Source organism: Salvelinus sp. IW2-2015, unplaced genomic scaffold (genome assembly GCF_002910315.2).
Source record: "Salvelinus sp. IW2-2015 unplaced genomic scaffold, ASM291031v2 Un_scaffold5018, whole genome shotgun sequence".
Lineage (NCBI taxonomy): Eukaryota > Metazoa > Chordata > Actinopteri > Salmoniformes > Salmonidae > Salvelinus > Salvelinus sp. IW2-2015.
The window spans coordinates 6,805-13,006 of NW_019946286.1; the positions used below are offsets into that span (position 1 = coordinate 6,805).

Consider the following 6,202-nt stretch of genomic DNA (forward strand, 5'->3'; position numbering starts at 1 on the left):
GTAGTAGTGTAGTAGTATTGATTGTAGTAGTAAAGCAATAGTAATGTAGTAGTATTGATTGTAGTAGTAAAGCAATAGTAATGTAGTAGTATCGATTGTAGTAGTAGTACCAACGTAGTATTGATTGTAGTAGTGACAATGTGGTAGTATAGTAGTATTGGTTGTAGTAGTGGTAATGTGGTAGTATAGTAGTATTGATTGCAGTAGTATAGCAATAGTAGTAATGGAGTATTGAGTGTAGTAGTAGTTGTAGTGTGGTAGTATTGATTGTAGTAGTATAGCAGTAGTAGTGCAGTAGTATTGATTGTAGTAGTATAGTGGTAGTGTAGTAGTATAGCAGTAGTGTTGTAGTGATTGTAGTAGTAATGATGTAGTATTGAGTGTAGTGGTACAGTAGTAGTATTAGTATAGTAGTATTGATTGTAGTAGTATATCAGTAGTAGTGATGTAGTATTGAGTGTAGTAGTATAGTAGTGGTAGTGTAGTAGTATTGATTGTAGTAGTATAGCAGTAGTGTAGTAGTATAACAGTGGTGTTGTAGTGATTGTAGTAGTAGTAGTGTAGTAGTATTGTAGTAGTGGTAGTATGAGTGTAGTAGTATAGCAGTAGTGTTGTAGTGATTGTAGTAGTATAGTAGTAGTGGTGTAGTAGTATTGGTTGTAGTGGTATAGCAGTAGTGTAGTAGTATTGATTGTAGTAGTATAGCAGTAGTGTAGTAGTATTGATTTTAGTAGTACAGCAGTAGTGTAGTAGTATTGATTGTAGTGGTATAGCAGTAGTGTAGTAGTATAGCAGTAGTGTGGTAGTATAGCAGTAGTGTAGTAGTGATTGTAGTAGTAGTAGTGTAGTAGTTGTAGTGTAGTAGTATTGATTGGAGAGCTATAGGTAGTAGTGCGTCGTAGTTATGGAGGTGTGGTTATAGCGAGTAGTTGTAGGGTATAGCAGTAGTGTAGTGGTATAGTAGTAGTAGTGTAGTGTGTAGTATTGAGTGTAGTGGATGATAGTAGTAGTAGTAGTGTGGTAGTATTGATTGTAGTGGTATAGCAGTAGTGTAGTAGTATATCAGTAGTAGTGAATGTAGATTGAGTGTAGTGGTATAGTAGTAGTAGTAGTGTGGTAGTATTGATTGTAGTAGTATAGTAGTGTAGTGTAGTGTTGATTGTAGTAGTATATCAGTAGTGTATTAGTAGTATAGCAGTAGTTTGTGATTGTAGTTGTAGTAGTAGGGTGTAGTAGTATTGATTGTAGTAGTATAGCAGTAGTGTAGTAGTATAGCAGTAGATGTAGTATGTAGTGATTGTGTATGTAGTAATGTAGATGTATTTCACAATAGTTACCTGTATCATACTCTTCCTCGTCACGATGTAGTGGTATAGCAGTAGTGTAGTGGTATAGCAGTAGTGTGGTAGTATTGATTGTAGTAGTATAGTAGCAGTGTAGTAGTATTGATTGTAGTAGTATAGCAGTAGTGTAGTAGTATTGATTGTAGTAGTATAGCAGTAGTGTAGTAGTATAGCTAGTATGTTGTAGTAGTATTGATTGTAGTAGTAGTAGTAGTAATGTGAGATTTGTATTTCACAATAGTTACCTGTATCATACTCTTCCTCATCACCGATGTAGTGGTATAGAGTAGTGTAGTGGTATAGCAGTAGTGTGGTAGTATTGATTGTAGTAGTATTGATTGTAGTAGTATATAGTAGCAGTAGTTACCTGTATCATACTCTTCCTCATCACCGATGCTGAACACAGGCTTCACTCCTCTGTAAGGTTTTCCAACCCGGTCACTACTGCTCACATGTCTGTTATATAGAAAACACAAGTCAGAGAGAGGCTGTTCTTCATCCCCCCTACATGAGCACAAGCGACACGCACAGCGACACGCACAGCCCATCTGGGATTAGTCAGGCAGCTATGTTACTATTAGAGGAATAGAAACCAGTTAAAACACCTGGGATAGTTCAGGCAGCTATGTTACTATTAGAGGAATAGAAACCAGTTAAAAGCCATCTGGGATATTCAGGCAGCTATGTTACTATTAGAGGAATAAGAAACCAGTTAAACCATCTGGGATTAGTCAGGCAGCTATGTTACTATTGCAGGAATAAAAAAGACCACATCTGGGATTAGTCAGGCAGCTATGTTACTATTAGAGAATAAGAAACCAGTTAAAAGCCATCTGTGATTAGTCAGGCAGCTATGTTACTATTAGAGGAATAAGAAACCAGTAAACCCATCTGGGATTAGTCAGGCAGCTATGTTACTATTAGAGGAATAAGAAACCAGTTAAACCATCTGATTAGTCAGGCAGCTATGTTACTATTAGAGGAATAAGAAACCAGTTAAAAGCCATCTGTGATTAGTCAGGCAGCTATGTTACTATTAGAGGAAAAGAAACCAGTTAAACCCATCTGGGATTAGTCAGGCAGCTATGTTACTATTAGAGGAATAAGAAACCAGTTAAACCCATCGGGATTAGTCAGGCAGCTATGTTACAATTAGAGGAATAAGAAACCAGTTAAAAGCCACCTGGGATTAGTCAGGCAGCTATGTTACAATTAGAGGAATAAAAACCAGTTAAACCCATCTGGGATTAGTGGCAGCATGTTACTATTAGAGGAATAAGAAACCAGTTAAACCATCTGGGATTAGTCAGGCAGCTATGTTACTATTACAGGAATAAGAAACCAGTAAACCCATCTGGGATTAGTCGGGCAGCTATGTTACTATTAGCAGGAATAAGAACCAGTTAAACCCATCTGGGATTAGTCAGGCAGCTATGTTACATTAGAGGAATAGAACAAGCTTAAAGCCCATCTGGGATTAGTCAGGCAGCTATGTTACTATTAGAGGAATAAGAAACCAGTTAAACCCATCTGGGATTAGTCAGGCAGCTATGTTACTATTAAGGAATAAGAAACCAGGTAAACCCATCTGGGATATAGTCAGGCAGCTATGTTACTTAGCAGGAATAAGAACCGGTAAACCCATCTGGATTAGTCAGGCAGCTATGTTACTATTAGAGAATAAGAAACCAGTTAAACCCATCTGGATTAGTCAGGCAGCTATGTTACTATTAGAGGAATAAGAAACCAGTTAAAACCCATCTGGGATTAGTCAGGCAGCTATGTTCTATTAGAGGAATAAGAAACCAGTTAAAACCCATCTGGATTAGTCAGGCAGCTATGTTACTATTAGAGGAATAAGAAACCAGTTAAACCATCTGGGATTAGTCAGGCAGCTATGTTACTATTAGAGAATAAGAAACAGTTAAAAGCCACTCTTGATTAGTCAGGCAGCTATGTTACTATTAGAGGAATAAGAAACCAGTTAAAAGCCATCTGTGATTAGTCAGGCAGCTATGTTACTATTAGAGGAATAAAAACCAGTTAAACCCATCTGGGATTAGTCAGGCAGCTATGTTACTATTAGAGAATAAGAAACAGTTAAACCATCTGGTATAGTCAGCAGCTATGTTACTATTAGAGGAATAAAAAAGCCACTGGATTAGTCAGCCAGCTATGTTACTATTAGAGGAATAAGAAACCAGTAAACACCCTGGGATTAGTCAGGCAGCTATGTTACAATTAGAGGAATAAGAACCAGTTAAAGCCACTGGATTAGTCAGGCAGCTATGTTACTATTAGAGGAATAAGAAACCAGTTAAACCCATCTGGGATTAGTCAGGAGCTATGTTACTATTAGAGGAATAAGAAACCAGTTAAACCCATCTGGGATAGTCAGGCAGCTATGTTACAACTAGAGATAAGAAACCAGTTAAACCCATCTGGGATTAGTCAGGCAGCTATGTTACTATTAGAGGAATAAGAAACCAGTTAAAACCCATCTGGGATTAGTCAGGCAGCTATGTTACTATTAGAGGAATAAGAAACCAGTTAAACCCATCTGGGATTAGTCCGCAGCCTATTTACTATTAGAGAATTAACAAACCAGTTAAAAGCCATCGGATTAGTTCAGGCAGCTATGTTACTATAGCTATGGAGGAATAAGAAAACCAGTTAACCATCTGGGATTAGTCAGGCAGCTATGTTACTATTAGAGGAATAAGAAACCAGTTAAASCAGTGGTTCTACAATTACAGCGTAATTTATTAGTAGTGATATCCAGGGAAATAGAGGCACATATAGTAGATATACAGCCACAGCCCTGACTATCACCTTGGAGAACAGTGAACCACACAGCCCTGACTATCACCTTGGAGAACAGTGAAATAGTATCACACACTTAAAGTGAATGTCCACGCAAACAGTGGCAAGGCAAAGATCCAGGGTCCACTGCAGACAACTCATATAGTTAGACTAGAAAGAGCAACAACAGACAGTGACCTACAGACAGTGACATAGCGACTATAGCAGGTGACACAGAGCATAGGGACTATGACAGGTGACACAGAGCATAGGGACTATGACAGGTGACACAGAGCATAGGGACTATAACAGGTGACACAGAGCATAGGGACTATAACAGGTGACAGAGTGTTCAGAGAGCAGTACTTCATCCAGGAGCCAGAGTGTGGACTGGAGACATGGTGTGAGTAAGGGATGGGAGCAGCATGTTAGGGGGGATGCATTAGTGTGGTCGTGGTACAGCTCTCGGCTCCATTAGTGACCTCTGGTCCCCAGGGCAATAAGTAGGCTGCGAGGGACAGAGCAGGAATGAGATGGGGCCACAGGCACATCCTGCTGCTAGGAGAGTCTTACCGGTCAGGGACCCCCTTCTCTGGCCAGGGGAGAGTGAAAGACATTCTAGCATGGAATACACAAGGCACAATGATGAAGGGTTAAATGTAGGCACAACGAGATGTGGGGTTCAACTAAGGCAGACCATTTTGTTTTATTACAATTAAACCCTTTTTGTTATAATTCAACCAATCAGTGCTAATGAGGGTTTTCTCTCACAGAAAAACAAAGATAACGTCAGTATCGCAAAAGGTGGTTTTATGGGTGAGTGTTATTTTTTATATTTTAAACAATTCATAGAAATAAATTAATAGAATAAATAAATTTTGTCTTGATGGGTGCCAACCCAAATGAAACCATGTCTATCCTGTTGTGTTGTCCAGCCCTGCAGCAGCACCTAACAGACATCAATGTGGAGGGACCAGACAACTATGTCCACTGGATAGTCAGCACCTCTGGATCAGCTGAAGTGAGTTCACTGGAGCTCGTCATAGTAGCTACTGTCAAGGGAGAATTACACTGGAGCTAGTCATAGTAGCCACTGCCAAGGGAGAATTACACTGGAGCTAGTCATAGTAGCTACTGTCAAGGGAGAATTACACTGGAGCTAGTCATAGTAGCTACTGTCAAGGGAGAATTACACTGGAGCTAGTCCAGCACTGTGATCCTCTCCTCCATCCCCCTCACCTCTCCTCCAGCACTCTGGTCCTCTCCTCCATCCCCCTCATCCTCTCCTCCATCCCCTCACCCTCTCCTCCAGCACTCTGGTCCTCTCCTCCATCCCCCTTCCCTCTCCTCCAGCAGTCTGATCCTCTCCTCCATCCCCCTCATCCTCTCCTCCATCCCCCTCATCCTCTCCTCCAGCACTCTGGTCCTTTCCTCCATCCCCCTCACCCTCTCCTCCATCCCTCACCCTCTCCTCCAGCAGTCTGATCCTCTCCTCCATCCCCTCACCCTCTCCTCCATCCCCCTCATCCTCTCCTCCAGCACTCTGGTCCTCTCCTCCATCCCCCTCACCTCTCCTCCATCCCCTCACCCTCTCCTCCAGCAGTCTGATCCTCTCCTCCATCCCCCTCACCCTCTCCTCCACAGCAGTCTGATGACTGTCCTGGTGACATAGTGAAGGTTATGTTGTGGAGGGTAGTATCCTGTATATGTCCTGGTGACATAGTGAAGGTTATGTTGTGGAGGGTAGTATCCTGTATATGTCCTGGTGACATAGTGTTGTGGAGGGTAGTATCCTGTATATGTCCTGGTGACATAGTGTTGTGGAGGGTAGTATCCTGTATATGTCCTGGTGACATAGTGAAGGTTATGTTGTGGAGGGTAGTATCCTGTATATGTCCTGGTGACTAGTGTTGTGGAGGGTAGTATCCTGTATATGTCCTGGTGACATAGTGTTGTAGAGGGTAGTATCCTGTATATGTCCTGGTGACATAGTGAAGGTTAGGTTGTGGAGGGTAGTATCCTGTATATGTCCTGGTGACATAGTGAAGGTTATGTTG

The 6,202-nt window shown here is 41.2% G+C and overlaps 1 long non-coding RNA gene across 1 annotated transcript in view; it reads left to right on the top strand.

Annotated features, from left to right (window-relative positions):
* Nucleotides 1-4,902: 4,902 nt before the first annotated feature.
* LOC112077881 (uncharacterized) overlaps nt 4,903-6,202 on the top strand; it is a 4,758-nt gene continuing 3,458 nt past the window's right edge. The window contains exons 1-2 of the long non-coding RNA XR_002895528.2: nt 4,903-4,961; nt 5,081-5,166. This is a non-coding gene — a long non-coding RNA (uncharacterized lncRNA). The remainder of the gene's footprint in view (nt 4,962-5,080; nt 5,167-6,202) is intronic.